The sequence below is a fragment of the Sorex fumeus genome, unplaced genomic scaffold, assembly GCF_029834395.1.
Source record: "Sorex fumeus unplaced genomic scaffold, SorFum_2.1 ptg000036l, whole genome shotgun sequence".
NCBI classification, from domain to species: domain Eukaryota; kingdom Metazoa; phylum Chordata; class Mammalia; order Eulipotyphla; family Soricidae; genus Sorex; species Sorex fumeus.
In genome coordinates this window covers 9,514,240-9,536,329 of record NW_026606093.1, presented here as the reverse complement: position 1 = coordinate 9,536,329, position 22,090 = coordinate 9,514,240, and the positions used below count along the sequence as shown (strand labels likewise).

The 22,090-nt window shown below is 40.0% G+C and overlaps 1 non-coding gene across 1 annotated transcript; it reads right to left on the bottom strand.

The window, feature by feature from the left end:
• Window positions 1-21,274: 21,274 nt before the first annotated feature.
• Window positions 21,275-21,381, bottom strand: LOC130027272 (U6 spliceosomal RNA). The gene has a single exon (XR_008793016.1). It is a non-coding gene; the product is annotated as a U6 spliceosomal RNA (small nuclear RNA).
• Window positions 21,382-22,090: the final 709 nt, after the last annotated feature.

The following is a 22,090-nucleotide window of genomic DNA, read 5'->3' as shown; positions in this document are numbered from 1 at the left end:
AATAACAAAGAACAAAAATTGGGGAGCTGGAGAGATAGTTCAGTGAGTGCCTGGGTTTGACCCCTGGTACCCTGGTACCCAGAAGAGTCCCCTGAGCCAGCAGTGACCCCATAGAACAGAGCCAGGAGTGAGCCCTGAGTACCACTGCGCCCCAAAGTAACAAAAAATAAAATGTGAAAAATCAACAATCCTAACAAAAGCCTATTTTGGATATTGTCAAGATAATTATGCAAGTTTCTTGTTTGTTTGTGTTTTGGTTTGGGGCCACACCCAGCTGTGCTCAGGGGCCCTGGCATCACTCATGGTGGGCTCTGGGGAATGGATGGGATGCTTGGGATTCCAGATGGGTAGGCTATATGCAACACAAGTGCCCAACTCCTATACAATAGCTCAGGACACTGCAAGCATGACTTTTATAATGTAATTTTTAAGCATAGCACACAGTATGTTCACATTTGTAGTTTGTACTACCCATAATATTGTCATATATTAAAACTCTGTAAGATGTAACTTAGTGTTATTACCTCTGGTAATATTATAGTGCAAGTTGAAGGAAGATTTAAAGTTTAATTAACAAGTGGTGTTGATTGAAAATTGAAAATGCAAAGTTTGTAGATAGTAATTGCTAAAATATGTAAGACAATTTATTTAATATTTTCTCTTTAGTTTATTTTTCCTTTTCTTTTTTAGTATCATTTTAGCTATTTGGTAGCAATGCATGTTCATATATGTAATTTTTTTTAAATCAAGGCTCCCTCTTGTGGTTGTAAGTTTTATAGCCGATTTTGGAAATTTGGAAAATTAGCTCCTTATTTTAAACATCTCATTGCATTGTCAATACTAATATATTAATGTTACAAACTTTTAACACAAACTGGAGTGATTTCATTATATTTTATACAACATTTCAAGAATTAAATTAATATTAATTTTTTTATTCCAAGCTTAAATGTATATGAATAATCTTTTAGATCTCCTTTTTCTGTTTACTTACAAAACCATCCTTTTCAATTAATTGTAAACACCACTGCACTTGGACCAGACAAAACCATCCTTTTAAAAAAGTCATATATATGCATACACACGGTTAAGGATTAAACATGTCATACAATAACATTTAATACAAGTTTATTTTTTAAATTTCCTACAAACGAATTGCTTGCTTATTGACAAAATAGGCAAACATAGAGTTCAGTTTTCCGGTTCCATAACAAGATCTACGTTTGAGGTAACTTTGTAATTCTATACAGTATAACAAGATGATGTTCAGTTGTAGTGAATGTGCTATTTCCAGAATGCACTAACATTTACAGAATATAGTTTAGATTCAAATTCCTTTTATGTGGGACTGGAGATTTATTACAGCAGGGAAGACATTTACCTTAGATGTGTGAGTGACATGTCCTCAGTATAGGGATTAGCATGGTACTGAGGGTGAGAGCACTGAATTCAGGATCACACATTGGGTCAAGTATCACCAGGATTGGACACTGTAGGAAGGAACCCTCAAGATTAAAAAGATGAAAGAGTAACAGAAACATTCCTATTCCAGCATAAAACGCCCTAGACTACTGTTTTGTTTTGCTTTGTTTTGTTTTGTGAAAAAAGTACAAAACATGTTTATTTGTGTAATCACAAATCTGAAACAGCAAGTTTATCTTTTAATGGGTCAATTTATAAACAAATCGTAGCCTAATGGATACAATAAAACACTTATATTTGCATTTTCTAAGAGTTTAGTAGATTTTACAATATAGACGACATCTTTAAAGTGTATGTTGAGATGTATTAATACTGTCGCAAATAGCAATTTTTTCCTTATATTGCTTTGGACTACTGTCTTTGCCCAAACTGTGATTTAAAGACTTGTGGCTTTAAAAAATTCTATTTTACAGTAAAAATTTCTTTGTAGGATTATTTGTTTATAAGAAAAAAAGTAATTTTCATTAATTCTATAATTTTATTGCTTTTTTAATGCAGTGTTTTATGCAACGTGCAACAAAACAACTATATAATTTAGAATTCTTTAAAAATAAATTTTAATTAATTTACTAATTAATTATTTTCCTACATCTATCACTTCACCACTCCTACCCCCACCCCAACCTACCTCTGCAGAAGGTACTTCTCTCTCTCTCTGTGTCTGTGTGTGTCTCTTCCTCTCTCTCTCCCTCTCTTTGTCTTTCTCTTTTTCTCCTCTCTCTCTTCCCCCTCTTTCTATTTCTCTCTCTCTTTCCTTCTGAACTTGGTTAAGCCTTAGGAGGTTATAGAAAACCAGTAATTTATCCATTTCTCTGAGGTTCTCTTGTTTCATGAAGATTCTCAAAGTAATCTCTGATGATCTTTTGGATTTCTGTGGTTTCTGTTGTGATAGTCCCTCTTTCTTTTCTGATTTGGTTTATTAGAGTTCTGTGTGTGTGTGTGTGTGTGTGTGTGTGTGTGTGTGTGAATCTTGCTAGTGGTTTATCAATCTTGTTTCTTGTTTCATTTTCAAAAATTTTATTTTATTTTTCTCTGTGTCTGTGTGTGTCTTTTATTTTTATAAAGTTGGGCTGAAGCGATAGCACGGCGGTAGGGCGTTTGCCTTGCACGCAGCCAACATGGCCGACCCGAGTTCGATTCCTCCGCCCCTCCGCCCCTCTCTGAGAGCCCGGCAAGCTACCGAGAGTATCTCGCCCGCACAGCAGAGCCTGGCAAGCTACCCGTGATGTATTCGATATGCCAAACACAGTAACAACAAAGTCTCCAATGGAGACGTTATTGGGCCCGCTAGAGCAAATCTATGAACAATGGGAGGACAGTGACAGTGACACAATGATTTATTGCATTCAATATTCCAACACCAATTCCACCATCATTACACCTTCCCACTGCCGTTGTTTCCAATTTTCACTCAAGCCTACCCAAATAGCAGGCCCTACATAATTTATTTTTACTGCTTGTTTTGAATAATTCACAAAAATGATCAAAAAAGATTTTCTTAGAAAAAAGTGTGTGAAGATTGTTGTATCTTACCGTTGGGCAATTAAGCCTTTGTATAAGAGATTGCTGACATGTTGTTACAGGTTAAGCCTTGTGAGTTAATATTTTCTTCATCGGAATTGGTTACATCCCATCCAATGTGGTATGTGACTCCTGGTGTACCAGTGGTGCAGAGTATGAGATGTGGTGCAGCCTCAAATGTGGCCACCTGCTCCAGAAATTCTAAAATTTTGAATGTGGTGATACAGCTGTAGTTAAATTATTAAATGGATAGTGACTGAGGGGTCAGGAAACATCTCTGCAGCTTGTTGATCTCTTTGTAGATTTATTTATGAGTCCCTGGATCATGTCTTGTAAACGAACTTATATAGCATGAGAGGCAGTTTAGGGCATAACTGCCAGATTCCCAGAAGAACAGGGAGATGAGGGGAGAGGTAGCCCTTCCCCGACTGTGAGATCCTGGTTATTTCAGTCACAAAACCAGCATACTTGAGTTTTCCAACAAATTCATTCCTGTATGAGGCTCGTTCTGAGCCTGTGGAGACTGTGGCCTGGGTTGGCACACCAGCCCTCTCTCTGGAGTTCGCTGGATAAGACTCAGTCTAGTGCAGCATCTGCAGGCATCTCTGCCTTGTTTATTTTCCAAAGAACCAGCTCTTGGTTTTCTTGATCTTTCAGATTGTCTTTTTTTTTTTTTTTGGTTGGTTGGGTCACACCTGGCAATGCACAGGGATTACTCCTGGCTCATGTACTCAGGAATTACTCCTGGCAGTTCTTGGGGGACCATATGGGATGCTGGGAGTTGAACCCAGGTTGGCTGCGTGCAAGGCAAACATCCTACCCACTGTGCTATTGCTCCAGTCCCATTTTTCAGACTGTTTTTTGGGAATCCAGCTCATTAATGTCTGCTCTAAGTTTCATTATTTCGTTTCTCTTACCTGATTTGGGCTCCTTTTGTTGGTCATTTTCTAAGATCTTAAGCTGTAAGCACTGTCCTCCCGTTGTTCATCGATTTGCTAGAGCAGGCACCAGTAATGTCTCACAACAAACTGTGAGACTTGTTGGTACTGTTTTTGGCGTATTGAATACATCACAGGTAGCTTGCTAGGCTTTACTGTGCAGGCGAGATACTCTCTGTAGCTTGCCAGGCTCTCCAAGAGGGGCAGAGGAATCAAACCCAGGTCAGCCATGTTGACTGAGTGCAAGACAAACGGCTTATCTGCTGTATTATCGCTCCAGCCCTTAAGCTGTAAAGTCAACTTATTTATGTGGGCCCTATCTTCCTTCCTGATGTATGCTTGCAGAGCTACAAACTTTCCTCTTAGCACTGATTTTGCGGTATCCCACATGTTCTGGTAACTCATGTCCTCACTCTCATTTGTTTCCAGCAATCTTTTGATTTCCTCTCTAAACCACTGATTGTTCAGTAGCAAGCTGTTCTACTTCCAGGTGTTTGATTTGATTCTTCATTTCTGTGTGGGAAGCAGGGAAAAAAATGCATAATTCTAAGAATTATATTAAATGAATGTTACACATACATATCATTATTTTCACTTTAAACATACAAAATTTAATCTAATATATACACATTAGACACAGTATCAAACATTTATTATATAGGCAAATAATGTTACAGAAAATTCTAGGTTTTTTGACCCTTGTTTACATCACATGACTTGATTTAAGCTAATAATGGTGAACTTATTAGATGAGAGGTTAAAGGAACAAACTAAATTATCTTTTTTATGTGTCTTGAACATTGTAAGTCACCCACGATTCTCAATATGATTTATTGAGGCGACAAGAAAAAAAAACAAGACACTTCTTCAAAGACCAAAGTTAACATAAATAAAGTGTAACATTTCAGTCTTATGGATATCTCCATGTCATGGATTTGTTTAAACAAACCCTTTAAGGGAGTTGTTTTAGGATTTTCATCCAAACAAGAGAATCCTCTAAACAGAGTATCTAGTTACTTTGAAGACCTACCCTAAATTGTTAAAGGGATTTTCTTGGAGAGAAAAATCTAAGGAGAAGACAAAACAGATTGAGTTATGAGAATCTTGGCCGATATTGTGTGAAAATGAATAATCATTTGTACCATCTATTCAAAGTAATTGTTTAAATTAATTGTATTTTACAAATAAATTGTCTTATACAGCTAGTATACAATGTGAATATTTTCTTAATTGGATTAGATTTAAAAATTAGAATAAATATTAACAAATTTAAAAAAGACAGAAAATTAATTATTAGCCTTTTTCCTTGTTAAATTCTTTAACATTTTTTTTTCAAATGTCTGTCACTGGAGCCATAAATCAAATTAATAGGTTTTCTAGAATTTGCTGTAAGTTTGGATCTCAGGGTTTCAGATCTGTCATTATGCATATTTTTGTTTATTTTGTGTTATGCAGAAAATATTACTTTCTAAGAAATTATTCATTGTATTGTAATCTACTAAAATGTGGCTATTTTGTTTCAGTGCAAACTGTTTCTTTCATAGGAAATTAAAAGGTTGCTAAGTCTACAGAATGGTTGAAGAACTGTAAAAGAAAAAACTTATCTGTCAAATAAAGCAGTCGTATACTTTTGTAACCTAGTGTCATTAACTTTAGACATAACAGTTATTATGGTAATCATATACAAACCATAAAAATCTACCTTTATTTTGCAAACTCAGAGAAGATCATACTATTTTACTGTGGGGAAAGATTTGACAATAATTTTATGAATAAATAAGGTGGCTTACTTTTATACAATGAGGTTTATTTTACAAAACCATAGCTTGATAGGCCCATATTGGTTTTGTTTATTCTGGCTCGGAAGGATTCTGTGCTATGTTTCTGATAAATTTACCCTTGTTTTCAGTTATGACAGATATTCCTTTGAATATGATGTATGAAAATATTCTAGCATCAAACCAAGGATATATAACCTTATTTATGTCTGTATTCTGTTCTTAAACACAAACAGCTGTGCGCACATACATCTGTCTCACGTCTGACCAAGTACTGCTGTCCAGGACTTTATATACACAAATAAATGTTCCCCTTTTATGGGAAATCGTGTTTGGCACAGCAGGAGTTTCAAACCCACATGCGTTTTTCAAATCTTACTTAGACAAACAAAAAAGAGGAAAAATATAGACAAACAAGGAATGGAATTGTTGACTTTTAGAGACTGCAGATTGATGAAGAATCCCTCTTTTGACAAAAAAAAAAAGCAGCAGCAGCAGAAGAATAAAAGATGAAGAAAGCATGGAGATCACTATTTAAAAAAGTAAAAATTCTACGATTTCTCAAGACTTTAAAGGAATAATTTATGCCTTGGAAAAGAGAAAGTAATTCTCAATTCTTTGTAGGAAAGATTTTTTTTTTAAATGACATAAAAAGCAGCATACTGAGTCTCTGGCCATTACACCTGAATGAGCCCAATTTTGTCTGAAAAGAAAATTATTGACTTACCATTAGTGAGACCAGATAAGCAAAATCTTTTATACTTTTCTTGGTTTTATTATTTTCACTTCAGGAAGTTATTGAGCAAGCAGATCTTCAAGAACAATCGCTTATTCTAGTAATAAATTAAAGATAAAATGTTTTATCTCCATTTTATTTTATGCTGGTATGTGCACCCCAATTACCTTAAATGAACATGAACTACAATATGTTATATTTGTTTTGAGGTTGGTTAGTAAAGTTAGCTATATTAAATAGTTGAAGGGTATAAAAAGATAATTAAGAAAAGAAAGTAAACAATGAAGGAGGAAGGGACCAAGATGGCCAAGGAGGAAAAATATTTGTTTTTCCTTCCACAATTAACTGACAAACTTTACTGTGGGAAGTGGGGAGGGGTATTGTGCCACCATGATTTTTTTATCCTGTTCTATAACACTGGAATGAAAGCAAAGAAAATATAAGGCGAACGAGGATGAATTACTGACAATTATCATATTGGTGACTGGGAAGATTTCTTTTGCAATTTGAGTTTTATCCACTCTCTGTCCTCAATGTGTCCAGCCCAATAGACAGAAAATAAAATTAGAAGCTCATCCTGAACTACTTTCTCTTCTAAGTCTTGACATTCATCCCAATCTGCCTGCTTTTCTGCACTGAATTCAGATAGTTGTTATTTTGTTCATAGTTTGTACAGTTAATAGCTGTCTTGCAAAAATGTTAATAAAATCTGAACTCTTTTTATCTGAAAAGTGACTTCTTCAATTAGAACATGAATTCTTTATAGTACTATATAAAGATTATTAGACTCTACCTATGAACCAGATTAGATTCTCTCCCATTCTCCATTTGTTCATAATTCATTGACTACACAGGCCTTGTATGAATATTCTAAGCTAGTTTTTCTCTAGGGTTTTTTCCTGAGAGATATTTATGTACCTAATTCCTTAACTAAATGCTTGTTAATTTTCATTAAATTAACACAGTATGCAAAAATTTAAAACATAAAAATTCAGATTAAGTAATAAGAACTCTTCTGGCAAACATTTCTGTGAAAAGATATTCAATCTAATTGCTGTTGGTGCTCTTTAATCAAAGGTTAAAATAAATCTAAAGTTAAAGAGTTTGTTGTTTTACTTCTTATTTATTGCACTGAAGAAGAACACATAGTGTGATGAACATCTGAGGTATCTTAGTGAGAGTGTCTTAGAACTTGTTCCAGATTAAGGACTTTGTTGGGTTAGTCAAAGAACCAATTTTAGAAGTACAACTTTACTCAATAGGATGCTGTTCAGAAATGAAATAATTACATACCTGAGTTTTTTCATTAGCCCTAATGTGCAAAGAGGAAAGTGTAGACTGAATCTGAAGCAGTAATTGGTTAAATATATCAACATACATGTATGAAGAAAGATGAAGGACGTATGTCACTTTTATTGTTTGAAAAATACCTTTTTACCATATTCAGGAATGATTAGTCTGTTTTATATAGATGTAACAGATGTAAAACTTTGGGAAATAGATTTAAATTGATGGAAAACATTGGGCTGGAGTGATAGCACAGCGGGTAGGGCATTTGCCTTGCATGCAGTCGACCTGGTCAGCCCAGGTTCGATTCCTCTGCCCCTCTCGGACAGCCTGGCAAGCTACTGAGAGTATCTCGCTTGCACAGCAAGGCCTGGCAAGCTCCCTGTGACATATCTGATATGCCAAACACAGTAACAAGTCTCAGGATGGAGATGTTACTGGGCCCGCTCAAGCAAATTGATGAACAACGGGAGGAGGACAGTGCTACAGTGCTACAGATGTAAAGCATTACATTTAAAAACACACCAACAGAAATAAGATATATATATATGCATATATATACATACATATATACATAAGATCAAAGGTTTATTGTTACATGAATGTTTGTTCCCTCAGAGGTACTGAGACAAGGAACAGGAGAGAAATTATTTTCATGGAGGATCACTGAACTCTCTCTGATCCTATGACAAAAGGCAGAGTGTCCTGAGGTTTTCTTTTATTGATCATCATGATGTCGGTGGTTCCCACAGGTGACTTATTTGAAGCGTGAAAAAGAAAGACGGTCACTTTCTCCCCAACCACCCCTGCCACCCGGAACCCAGAGTTACTGGGTTCTTGTCTTGCCTTGCAGAAAGAAATTTCAGGAGTAGACCTGGCAAGATACTGGCAAGCTACTGAGAGTATCTCGCTTGCACAGCAAGGCCTGGCAAGCTCCCTGTGACATATCTGATATGCCAAACACAGTAACAAGTCTCAGGATGGAGATGTTACTGGGCCCGCTCAAGCAGTGAAACAAATAGATTTTATTTTGAGGATTTTTAAGGTGTGGAGGGAGAGAGAGAGAGAGAGAGAGAGAGAGAGAGAGAGAGAGAGAGAGAGAGAGAGAGAGAAACATACTCAAGACATACTCAAGAGAGAACACAGGCTTCTCCAAGGATGGAGAGAAAGCCCCTATACACATCCTAGCATTAGACATGAAAGCATGAAAATACACTTCTCAAGAGGGGAGATGCGGGCGACAGGTGCTCGGCCACATGGGCGCAAGCTGCACATGAGCTCAGGCAGCATATGAGAGCCCTTCCTTTGTTCAAGGTGGCCTTTATAGGGTTTTTCCAACCTGCCCCCAAGTGGGGCTTCTTCCCAGGTAAAAGTCCGTTGATAAGGAGGTTACCAGGGAGGATGGGAGTGGTGATAGTCTTCTCTGAAATTCCTTTCCTGGCCTTTTGTTCCTGGAGGAGCTTCTTTGGGTCTGTTGCTGGAGCCAGGTGAGGGTCTTATTAAGCCTTAGTTCCTGTTTTCCAATTTTCTGCAGGGACTGGCTTTTGTCATTGCCTTGGAAGGAAGGGGGCCTTCCCTGTCTACCTGCCTACATCAATCATACCTCTAAAGGGTGCAATACAGTGAAGTCATCAAAATAAGTTTGTGGGTTTGTGTCTCTGGGCTATGTTTGTGACTAGGCTGGGCTAGAGCCTGGAATCTACATCCCAAAGACAAGCTGGGCAAGCATCTTAAATTTGCATCCCAAAGACTAGTCCAGGCTAGAGCCCTGAATCTACATGTCAAAGATCAGACTGGGCTAGATCCTGAGATCTGTGTGTCAAAGACCAGCCAGGCTTCTGTGAGAAAAGGAAAACTGCCTCTTTCAACATACTGTCCTCCTATTGTTCATCGATTTGCTCCAAGCAGGCCCAGTAATGTCTCCCCTGTGCTATTGCTCCAGCCCAACTTCTGCTGCTGTGAGTGGCACACATAGGGCAAATCACTTGCTTTATGTGTGGAATCGACATCAACATACTGAAATTTATGAAATTATTTACTGAAGGCAGTTTAAAGGAAAAAATGTTCAGCCTTATCCAAACCAGGACACACGAGAAATTTCACCCATTTTATGGGTCTCTATGTTCCTGCCCGTTGTGCAGTGCAGTCTACATGTGCTCACCCTGATGGCTCAGTCCAGCCCCAACAGTTTATGGGGCAATTATCAGGCAATGTTTAGAGGGAATTGTCCCAGCAGTGTTTGGGAGCCTGGATCCACTTCCAGCAATACTTGACCCAGAGGTGATTAGACCTGACCACAGGGGCCTAGTCTTAACAATATGATGATATTGATGAGTAATGGGTGAAAGTCAATTTTTTTCCCCAACTAGACTTCTCCAGTTGTGCTGATTGCAGGGCTGTTTCCAGTGACGCTGAGTCTGGGCTTTATCATTTGGTACTTGGACTGGCCAGATAGTCCTGCTCAGAAGCAGTGGTGCTGGAGGTGACCAATAGATCTGAGTGGTACAATTATTAATGAACAAGATAAGGTATGAGGAATAATTTTTAAAACATAAGACATAAACATATTGTTAATGAGCATATAATGACCAGCCACCACCATGCTGAGACCACTCTCCGCACACATGAAGGTACTGGCAGAGGGACAAAGTCACGCGGGTTCTGGGGCCGAGATCTCCAAGCCTACTCGGATTTGGGCCGAGCATCCTCCACCCAGATCCTCCAAATTCCAGTACGTGGGGGTCACACCTACCAACTGGCCCCCTGGCGCTATGTAATTCCATCAACGGCCAGGACTCAGAGACTATAAAAACCAGCTCCCGGAACCGCGCAACATATTATTATGACATCTTATTATCTCATTCCTACTTTGGACTAACTGGCAGGCTACCGAATGTAGCCTGCCCACACAGCAGAGTCTGGCAAACTCCCCGTGGCGTGCCCAATATGCCAAATACCAGTAACAATGATGGGTCTCATTCTCCTAAAGAGCCTTGAATATAATCTCAGGGCTAGGATGAAGGAGACGTTACTGGGGCCTGCTCGAGGCAATCGACGAATAACAGGATGATTTGTGATTTGTGAATGAACATATAATTTGTGAAGAAAACATATTTATGGATATTACAGTAAAGTAAAGTAAAGTAAAGTAAAGTAAAGGCCCTCCTGTTGATCATCGATTTGCTCGAGTGGGCCCAGTAACCTCTCCATTGGAGACTTTGTTGTTACTGTGTTTGGCATATCGAATACGTCACGGGGAGCTTGCCAGGCTCTGCCGTGCGGGCGAGATACTCTCGGTAGCTTGCCGGGCTCTCCGAGAGGGGCGGAGGAATCGAACTCGGGTTGGCCATGTTGGCTGCATGCAAGGCAAACGCCCTACCGCTGTGCTATCGCTCTAGCTATCTCTGTTATGGATATAACAGGTTACCTGAAAATTTGAAATAGTGGTTACAAATTTAAAACTGTTGCATAAGAGAAAATGAGTAAAATACACAGTGAAATAATTTTCATGAAAAAGTTTTTTAAAATTATGATAAAATATTAAAATGCAATAATTTGGGAAATTTTATTTTCTGCCAAAATTGGTCATTTAGACATTTATAACATTATTTGCAGGCTGTAAAATAATAGAGACAGATGGGCCACTGGCAGCTGGTGAGATATCCATCATTGTCTCTTAATGTTCCAGAGCAACACTGTTAGGGCACAGTTCTTGATCTCCACATATGGCACTAAGAAACTATTCAGAGAATGCAATGGGCAGACGAGGTTTATTGTTCTAGCCTGGCTAGGGTCAAGCTCCACCTAGGTCACACAAGGCCAGGATTCCAAGCAAGACCCCGAGCCTCTTTAAGGAAGATCTTATACAGGCCCTTACCAGCCATTAGGGCTAACCCCGTGCAGTACATAGCCAATGAATTTGTAACACACAAAGCCCATGCACTACATCACTATTAAGCAAGCCAAAACATGTTGGGAACGTTAAGCTTGGCTAATCTTCCTTAACCACCCATATCCTGCATTATCAGTCATCCGAGGCACCTGCACCTAGGTGTCGGGTCCCAGGGAGAATAACAAGCCATTTTATGAGATATGGTTTCTCTAAAGAAGATCTGAGAAAAACAAGTTGGTTCCCATAAGTTAGTTTCGGGCCTGTTTCTTGTAATTCTGGGCCCGTTCGTCACAAACACCACATAGGTTTGTAGGACTTACATGACCAGCAGGCCAGACATTCCTCACATTTAATCTATAATAGGTGATCATTTATTGTTTATATTTTTGATATCTGAATCTTTAAGAACTTAGAAAAGTAAATCAGCTCACAGGGATAGAAAATGGCATCCTTGTCCAACTAAGACATTGAACATGTAGGTAAGGAAAGAACCAATTTCTATCTAAAGCAAAAAATGACAATTTACAGGGCTGCCAGATGAAAAGTCCCAATTTCTCTTTGTCTTCTACAAAGCTAATAGTCTCTGCTTTCTTACCTATGTGAAGTTAGTGATAGCGGGACCTGGGTGCTGTACTGATAGAATTAGTACAGCGGGTAGGGCACTTGCCAGTAGTAAACCGTGAGAATCTCAGGTGTGCCTTCCAAACATAAAAACAAACGAACAAAAAAGAATTAATGATAGAGACAAAAGGGAATATGCAGGAGCAACTAGGAATTTGGCACTGAGGAAACGTGTATGGAATAAGTGGTATGGAATATTTCATGGCAGGGCCCAGGATGTAGCCAATAGCCTGAATAACTTAGATGACCTAATACGAGAAGAGAATTATCTCAACATCCTGACTCCTGTTCTACCAGCTTACTTGCTTTAATTGGATGAAAAATACCCAGTTCCCTTTCTTTAAGGATATAAAAGGAAAAAAAGTTTATGTCCTTGTTTGGAATTCTACTTAAGGAGACCCCTCCCATAACCCAGAAGATTCCCTGCCTTCCATCCCCTTCCTTTTCCTTTTCTGAAAATATTTTCTGAATTTTTAAAATATTTAATTTTCAATTTTCTGAAAAAAATTTCTGACCGTGAGTGTGGAAAGGTCGGACTATAGCTGAATCTCACGAAGACAATGTTTATGAGAAACCTTATTGTTCCTGACGTTCCATTCGCTCTCAATGGGACGAACACCTTCAAATGCAACAGTTATGTGTACCTAGGTCAAGAAGTCAACATTACGAATGACCTGGCACCTGAGTTGCGTGGGAGGAAGAGAGTGGCTTGGAACGCCTTCAAGAGCATCCAAGAAATACCTAAGAGGATGAAGAACCTCCGGCTCTGGGCACATCTCTTTGATTCCACTGTTCTTCCTGCATTAACATATGCCTCAGAGACCTGGGCCTACAAAAACAGGATGACAATGCTATTCGGGTCTCCCACAGAGGAATCGAAAGAGCTATGCTTGGAGTATCACACTTCACTAAACGAGAGAAAGAATCCGGAGTTCTGACCTCTGTCGACAGTCAAGAATCAGGGACACTGTCTCGTTTGTCAAGGTATTGAAAATCAGATGGGCTGGACACATAATGAGATTTGGAGACGACCGCTGGACTAGAGCCATTACCAACTGGATTCCACGGACGTCAAAAGATTGCATGGCTGCCCACCTACGAGAAGGTCACACTTCTTCGTCAAGACACTGAAAGACTGGTTCGAGGCTCTTCGTGTTCCTAGAAGGAGAAGACCCCATTGGGATACACTAGCATGAGACAGGGATAAATGGAGCCATTACTAGCACCCACTTGACCAAATTGATGAGTAACAGGATGTCAAGTGATCAAGTGTTTTTCTGAATTTGGCCATTCCATCTCTAGCATTAAATGTTGAAAACTGAGAACAAGAACCTGAGTACCTGCTCCCACCCATTGGTAACCAAAACGAAGCTGACAAGCCCCTGAGAATGCTGGGAACACTCCTTAACTAGAACCACTTAAAGGCTAATATGGCAGTTTCAAGATGACTATAAAAATAAGGGGAAAGTGTAGAACCTCAATTCCAGGGAAAGGGATTGAGCTTTCAAGAGAAAGACCACTTACAACCCTCTCCGTGAATAAGTGTGCCTTCCCCTTCAGTATTGAAGGAGATAGACAGGGAGGGGACACTTATTAATTAGTTTTCAGGAAGTAATAAAACCAAGATCAAAATCCCTCTATAAAGTCACCTCTCTAAAGGAAGCGATCTGTCTTGGGGATTCACCTATATGTCAGCTTACATGTACACTCTGTGTTCACTCTTGATCACCTCGAACCCGTTCTCCTCCCATCTCCACTCCCCAGTTTTTCTATCTCTCCCCATATTATCTCTCACCCTCTCTTTATCTGTTCTTTATCCTTTCTCTTTTTCTTTCTCCCTTCATACTTTCCTAAATAAAAACAATTTTACTTCACTTGTCAATGTCTTTTGAAATTCTCTTCTGGGAACTATGATGACAACCTGGCTGAAGTTAGGACTAATTTTCCTTTTCCTACAATGAATCTTCTTCCTTCAATCTATCTTGAGCAAATGGAACCCCCAAATTTTCAGATGGTACACATTCTCGTACCATGTAAATAAAGTGGACCTTAAGCTCAGCCTGATAGTCACATCCACATGTCAAAGGTGACTTCATCACCCCCCATCTCATGTTTCACCTCAGGTGAATCAAGCAGGTCAAACAGAAAGACATTAGAATGCTCCTCTTGAAGGTATTAACCTCCCTTGCTCTCTGCTTCACCTAAGTCACTTACTTGGCAAGATAGCCAGGAATCTGACGACTTGCAACATAATTGACAACTGAGAACAAGAACCTGAGCACCTGCTCCCAACCATTGATAACCAAAACGAAATCAGACTGGATATTTTGTGAGTCACCTGGGAGACCTACTTCTTTTGGGGGTCACTTTTCCATTCTATATCAAAAGGAAATGAGAACTCACAACTCAGTCCACTATCCAGCTGCCCAGTCTTATTCATGTGAGCATGTGTTTTTCTCCTCTGTTCAATAAAATCACTAAGTGTTTGGAAAGGACTGGCACCTTTGTAAACATTTTTGCATTTCATCTCAAGACTTTGTTTCTGACCCAACTGTTTCAGAAACAAAGACAGCAAAATCTTGGCCTGGAGCGATAGCAAAGGGATTAAAGACTTTGCCTTGTACACAGCTGACCCATAATGGCACTCCAATACTGTTCCCCACAACTGCCACAAGTTATCCCCCACAATTGTTCAGGAGTGCTCCCTGAACACAGTCAGGAGAAAGCCCTGAGTACTATTAACTGTGCTTCCCCAAAATAAAGTCTTCGGTAATTCTTCTTCATTATCCTCTTCTACTTGGATGAAATATACCCACCACTCTTTATTGTGAGTTGAAAATCATCCCTGAAATAATCTCTTTCCCAGAGATATCCATCCCACTTACACCAGCATCAAAGATGAACTTTTAGATAAATATTATGCAAAATAAGTTTGTGCCCTAGCTTGAACTTTTGGAAGAAAAAGACGAGGAGGTGTGTGTGTGTATGTGTGTGTGTGTGTGTGTGTGTGTGTGTAGGGGGGAGGGGGAGGGGACTAAAAGTTCCGGAAATCCAAAAACAGCTTGGTAAACTTGAAAATTTACTTCAGTAATGCAAACCTTTTAGAATTGCAACAGCACATCTTGTTTGTCTCATTGGCAGTCATATAAACCCTCTGGGTAGTAATTTTAATGTAGTTAGTGCCCTTATATGCATGATCTGAATAATTAGATTAAGACTGGAGGGTGGAATGTTAACAATTAAATAGTTTTCCATTCTCAAAAACATTCAAACCATTCAGAAAGTTTGGTTCATCTGATTACAACTTACATCTATTTTCAAAAAGAGAAAAAAAAAGCCCATTAAAATCTGTTCTTATGACAGGAAATAGTACTTGGGGCATATAGTTATAATTTCAAAACAACATTATTATATGCAAAAAATTCTGAAATATTTTAAAAGTATTTTATTTTAACAGCGTCAAGGAAAAGGGAAAAATTAACCAATCCTATCTGGGTTCAAACTGAGGTAGGACAAACAAACAAATTAACATCAGAGAGAATTGCAAGAAAAATTGTTAAAACAATAATATATCTATGGAGAATTTCATGGCTATAAATTCTGAAGTCAATGGGGTGAACCAGGGTTATAGTAAGGGTTTGAGAAAAGAGGAGAGAGACTTTACATGATAAGAAGTGATTTCTTGATCTTTATTCTGAGAATAAAAATGACATAGGTAAATCTATCACAGGATTCTCACACACCTAGACGTAATAGTAATCATAGTTTTTATTCAAATGTTATGCTAAGTCACAAAAACAATTATTTTTCTAGGTAGGCAAAAGTGCAGGAAGGAATAAGGCAAGAGGTCAGGAAGAGATAAACAGGGAGGAGCAAAGCGCTGAGTAGGACATGAGCTTCTTTTTTTTGTTTTCTTTTTGGGTCACACCCGGAGATGCTCAGGGGTTACTCCTGGCTCATGCACTCACTAGTCACTCCTGGCAGTGCTTGGGGGACCATACGGGATGCTGGGAATCGAACCTGTATCCGCCATGTTGACTGCGCGCAAGGTAAACGCCCTACCCGCTGTGCTATCGCTCCAGCCCCAGACATGAGCTTCTTAATGTCTAAGACTTCCCTGCTCTCTAACTCAAAATAGGCTGCATATTCTAAGGTGCTGGAGTGATAGCACAGCGGGTAGGGCGTTCGCCTTACAAGCGGCCAACATGGCCGACCCAAGTTCGATTCCTCCGCCCCTCTTGGAGAGCCCGGCAAGCTACCGAGAGTATTCGATATGCCAGACACAGTAACAACAAAGTCTCCAATGGAGACGTTACTGGGCCCGCTCGAGCAAATCGACGATCAACGGGAGGGCCTTTACCTTTTTACCTTTATTCTAAGTGAGAATACCTGACTTCCCAATACCCTCTAGACCTCAATTGGGCTGGAGCGATAGTACAGCGGTAGGGCGTTTGCCTTGCACGCAGCCAACATGGCCGACCTGAGTTCAATTCCTTCACCCCTCTCGGAGAGCCTGGCAAGCTACCGAGAGTATCTCGCCCGCACGGCAGAGCCTGGCAAGCTCCCCGTGATGTATTCGATATGCCAAACACAGTAACAACAAAGTCTCCAATGGAGACGTTACTGGGCCCGCTCAAGCAAATCGACGAACAATGGGAGGGCCTTTACCTTTTACCCTTTACCTTACGGATATCAAAGTGACACTTACTGGAAAAGGTTTACTCTCAGCATATTCAGAGAAAACTATCTGAGCCCTTGGGGAGATCAGTATCAGAACAGTAATCACTGTCACTATCCTCCCGTTGTTCATCGATTTTTCTCGCGGGCCCAGTAACATCTCCATTTTTTGAGACTTTGTTGTTACTGCGTTTGGCATATCAAATACATCACAGGTAGCTTGCCAGGCTCTGCCGTGTGGGAGAGATACTCTCGGTAGCTTGCTGGGCTCTCCAAGAGGGGTGGAGGAATTGAACTCTGGTCGGACATGTTGGCTGAGTGCAAGGCAAACTCCCTACACGCTGTGCTATCGCTCCAGCCCAAATATAGCGTTAGCTAGGTTAGATTGTAAGGCAAACTGAGTTCCTTTGGTTACAAATCAGTATCTGTTTCTTGTTCTTTCCTCTTTTCCCTTCCCTTCCCTTCCCTTCCCTTCCCTTCCCTTCCCTTCCCTTCCCTTCCCTTCCCTTCCCTTCCCTTCCCTTCCCTTCCCTTCCCTTCCCTGCCCTGCCCTGCCCTTCCCTTCCCTTCCCTGCCCTTTCCTTCCCTCCCCTTCTCCTCTCCTCCCCTCCCTCCCCTCCCCTCCCCTCCTCTTTCTTTCTTTCTTTCTTTCTTTCTTTCTTTCTTTCTTTCTTTCATTCTTTCCTACCTATGGCAGTATTCGGGGTTAGGGATAACTCCTGGAAGTGCTCAAGGACCATATACAATGCCAGGGGATAAAACTGGGGTGGCTGCTTGCAATGCAAATACCTTAAGCCCTGAGAAACTTCTCCAGTCTCTGTTTTCTTGGTCTTTACAAATTAAAATTGCTTATCTCTTTCATTGTCTTTAATCGAAAGCTTATAGATTAAAAGCAAGTGCTAAATACTACATTAAAAACTCAAATCACTATGAGTTTATTTTCAAACTTCATTCTTCATGCATTTATAAAATATTCTAAACTTGGCAGGTAGAATATGAGTCATTATTTTAAAATTTTCATTTATGGAGGGAAGTGTTTGGAAAGGTAATGGTATTGTTGTATGTAGAGTGACAGGGAGGCCCTACTATGTGTATTGGGGAAAAACCATGTCTGGAACTGAAATAAGCCCAAAGGCTTGAAGGCCTCTGAAACTTCCTTATGAAGAGCCTGGAAAACCAAAGAGATGCAGAATTCCAGATGGAGAGCATAGCTAGACCACATTGGAAGAAGAGGATCACCTAGAACACAGGACATGCAAACATGCCAGACAAAGACTGTCAACAGCTCCTCCCAGCAACAGCAGGAGCAGCAAAGGTGTGGGATAGGGAGGTTTAGTAATACTGTGTATTACTTGTCACTTGTATCACTTGTCATCCCGTTGATCATCAATTTGCTCGAGTGGGCTCCAGTAACGTCTCCATTTGTCCCTGTCGTGTGCTAGTATAGCCCCAATGGTGTCTGCTTACTCAAGGAACACGGAGAGCATTAAACCATTCTATCAGGGTCTTGACAAAGATGTCTGACCATCTCATAGGTGGGCGGCAAGGTGTTCTTGTGTATATATGGTGTACATAGTTAGTGTATATAGTTACTGTGTATATAGTTAGTATATACACAGTATCTATTTTGTCAGTGTGAAGAATACTGTGTATATACTAACCTAACTTGACAGAGAGAAAGGTTTGCAATATCCCATTTTTTAAAATTAATTTATTATTATTTTTTTTAATAGTGAGACATCATGAGGTACAGTTGTAGACTTACACATTTTTGTGCTTGGGTTTCAATTATACAATGATCAAACACCCATCCCTCCACCAGTGCGCATTTCCCACCACCACGGATCCCAGTATCCCTTCCCCCCACAACCCCCATCCCACCCTGCCTCTGGGGCAGAGCATTTCCCTCTCTCTCCTTTTGAGTGCTGTGGTCTGCACAAGAGGCATTGAGTGGCAATCATGTTTGGTCGATAGTCTACCCTCAGCTTGCTCTCCCATCATGGGCGGATCCACCCAACACCCTTTATTTGGTGTTCCCTTCTCTTTCTGAGCTCCCTTTTCCCCTAACATGTGTGGTTGTCCTCCGGGTCATTGAGTAAAATTCCTGGTACTAATCTTTGCCATACTTGGGTGTTAGTTTCCTATTTTGTTACTTTATGTTCCCCAGTAACATCTCCATTGGAGACTTTGTTGTTACTGTGTCTGGCATATTGAATACTCTCGGTTGCTTGCCGGGCTCTCCGAGAGGGGCGGAGGAATCGAACTCGGGTTGGCCATGTTGGCTGCGTGCAAGGCAGACGCCCTACCCGCTGTGCTATCCCTTCCTTTCTGAGTCATTTCGCTTAACATGATACTTTCCATGTAGTACCACTTGTATGTAAATTTCATGACTTCGTCTTTTCTAACAGCTACATAGTACTCCATTGTGTAAATGTACCAGAGTTTCTTTAACCAGTCATCTGTTCTCGGGCACTCAGGTTTTTTCCAGATTCTGGCTATTGTAAAGAGTGCTGCAATAAACAGACAATTGCAGATGTCACTTCAGCTATTCTTTTTTGCCTCTCTGGGATATATTCCCAGGAGTGGTATTGCTGGGTCAAATGGGAGCTCAATTTCTAGTTTTTTGAGAATCATCCATACTGATTTCCAAAAGGCCTGAACCAGTCGGCATTCCCACCAACAGTGAAGGCGTGTCCCTTTCTCACCACATCCGCGCCAGCACCGGTTGCTTTTGTTCTTGTGGATACGGGCCAGTCTCTGCGGTGTGAGGTGATATCTCATTGTGGTTTTGATCTGCATCTCCCTGATGATTAATGATGTGGAACATTTTCTCATGTGTCTTTTAGCCATTCGGATTTCTTCTTTGTCAAATTTTCTATTCATTTCATCTCCCCATTTTTGATGGGGTTGAATGTTTTCTTTTGTGGAGTTGAACCAGTATTTTGTATATCCTTGAAATTAACCCCTTATCAGATGTGTAGTTGGCGAATATCCTTTCCCATTCTGTAGACTGTCTTTGTATTTTGGTCACTGTTTCTTTTGAGGTGCAGAAGCTTCTTAGTTTAAGATAGTCCCATTTGTCTATCTCTGTTTTCACTTGCTTGGCCAGTGGTGTGACATCTTTGAAGACACTATTAGCTTCTATGTCATGAAGGGTTTTGCCAACATTTTCCTCAATGTATCTTATAGATTCCGGTCTGATGTTGAGGTCTTTAATCCACTTAGATCTTACTTTTGTACATGGAGTTAGGCAGAGATCTGAGCCCATTTTTTTGCATATAGACATCCAGTTTTGCCAGCATAATTTGTTAAAGAGGCTTTCCCTGCTCCACTTCACTTTTCGTGCCCCCTTATCGAAGATTAGATGCTCGTATGCTTGGGGGGAGGGGACGTCCATATATTCAACCCTGTTCCATTGGTCTACAGATCTGCCTTTGTTCCAGTACCATGCTGTTTTAATTATTACTGCCTTGTAGTAGAGTTTGAAGTAAGGGAGGTTGATTCCTCCCATTTTCTTTTTCCCAAGAATTGCTTTAGCTATTCGTGGGGGCTTATTGTTCCATATAAATTTCAGGAGTGTTTGCTCCACTTATTTGAAGAATGTCATGGGTATCCTAATAGGAATTGCGTTGAATTTATACAGTGCTTTGGGAAGTATTGCTAATTTTGACAATGTTAATTCTCCCGATCCATGAACAGGGTATATTTTTCCATTTCCTTGTATCCTCTTTTATTTCCTGAAGTAGAGTTTTGTAGTTTTCTTTGTACAGGTCCTTTGCTTCCTTAGTTAAGGTGATTCCTAGGTACTTGATTTTCTGGGGCACAATTGTGAATGGGATTGTTTTCTTCATGTCTTTTTCTTCTCTTTCACTATTTGCATATAGGAAAGCCATGGACTTTTGGGCATTGATTTTATAACCTGCCACTTAACTATACAAGCCTATTGTTTCTAGAAGTTTCTTGATAGAGGTTTTAGGGTTTTCTAAGTATAGTATCATATCATCTGCGAATAGTGAGAACTTGATTTCTTCCTTTCCTACCTGGATGCCCCTAATATCTTTTTCTTGCCTAATCACTATTGCAAGCACTTCCAGTACTATATTGAACAGCAGCGGAGAGAGTGGACATCCTTGTCTCGTCCCTGATCTTAGAGGGAAGGCTCTCAGTTTTTCGCCATTGAGGACGATGCTTGCTGTAGGCTTGCGGTAGATGGCTTTAACTATATTGAGAAAAGTCCCCTCTATCCCCATTTTGGCTAGGGTTTTCATCATAAATGGGTGCTGGATCTTGTCAAATGCTTTTTCTGCATCTATTGATATGATCATATGATTTTTATCTTTTCAAAAATATGGAACGCTTCACGAATTTGCGTGTCATCCTTGTGCAGGGGCCATGCTAATCTTCTCTGTATCGTTCCAATTTTAGTATATGTGCTGCCGAAGCGAGCACGCAATATCCCATTTTTGGGAAGAGACTGTATCTCTGCCTGAGATGTATAATTTCTTACTTCGTGGTATATATTTTCTGAAGCAGGCAAAGTCGTGGGGTGGGAAGCTTGTCAATGAATTCCTGGGACTAATCTAACGAAAATGGAAGTTAAACAATTTAATCTGTCACTAGCCCAAAAGAATCAAGATGCATTACTGCCTGACCCACCTTACTGACATAAGAAATAGGGTCTTATAAGATGCTGCCTGTTGCCAGCACAGGCCCAGAGAAAGCTAAACCCCACTTTGAATGAAGCTTCAGCAGGAAAAAAGGATTGTAAGGACACAAATGTGAACACCAAAAGTTTCAAGCTCTTCCCCTTGACAACATCACAGCCATGGACTCTTACTTAGGTGGAAAGTTCTATGTGGGGGCATTTGGGGAAAAACAATCAAACTGTACAACCAACTCTGCAAAGCCAAGCAGTATGCCTCCCCATTCTGGGAGAGGGCCTGCATCGCCTCTTGAGATGTGTACTCTAAGTTCGCTTCTCTTTCCTTCCTCATTATCTCTAAATAAAACTTTTCACTTCACTATTCCTCTACTTCTGACATTCTTTTTTGTGAAGCAAGGTGGTAGACCTGGAAAACCTAAGTAAGAATTTAGGACTGACTTCACTTTCCTATAAAAAATAGCTCCTTGTTCCAGCCTGGGTTCCACGACTTCCCAA